This window comes from Arachis hypogaea, chromosome 6, assembly GCF_003086295.3.
Source record: "Arachis hypogaea cultivar Tifrunner chromosome 6, arahy.Tifrunner.gnm2.J5K5, whole genome shotgun sequence".
In the NCBI taxonomy this organism is placed as follows: domain Eukaryota; kingdom Viridiplantae; phylum Streptophyta; class Magnoliopsida; order Fabales; family Fabaceae; genus Arachis; species Arachis hypogaea.
Genome location: NC_092041.1, coordinates 68717414 through 68717949, shown reverse-complemented (window position 1 = coordinate 68717949; position 536 = coordinate 68717414).

Below are 536 nucleotides of genomic sequence, written 5' to 3'. Positions count from 1 at the left end.
TCTGAATGGAGCATCATAGGAATTTCTATGATGGTCTCTCTGAACTGTCCAAGATGTCTTTGGATAGCTCTGCTGGAGGCTCTCTTCATCTGAAGAAGACGCCTACTGAGGCTCAAGAACTGATTGAAATGGTTGCAAATAACCAATTCATGTACACTTCTGAAAGAAATCCTGTGAACAATGGACTAGTCAGAAGAAAGAGTTCTTGAGATTGACACTCTGAAGCCATATTGGCTCAGAACAAAAATATTGATTCAACAAGTCAATATAATTCTCAAAGTCTGTCTAGAATGCAAAATGCACCAAGCAGTACTAAGGAGGCTTCATCTGAGGAAGAAGCCTATATCCTGAGAACCCTTCAATGGAAGAGGTGAATTACATGGGAGAATCCTATGGAAACACCTATAATCCTTCATGGAGAAATCATCCAAATTTCTCATGGAAGGATCAACAGAGACCTCAACAAGGTTTCAACAATAATAATGGTGGAAGAAACAGGTTTAGCAATAGCAAGCCTTTTCCATCATTTCTGAAGA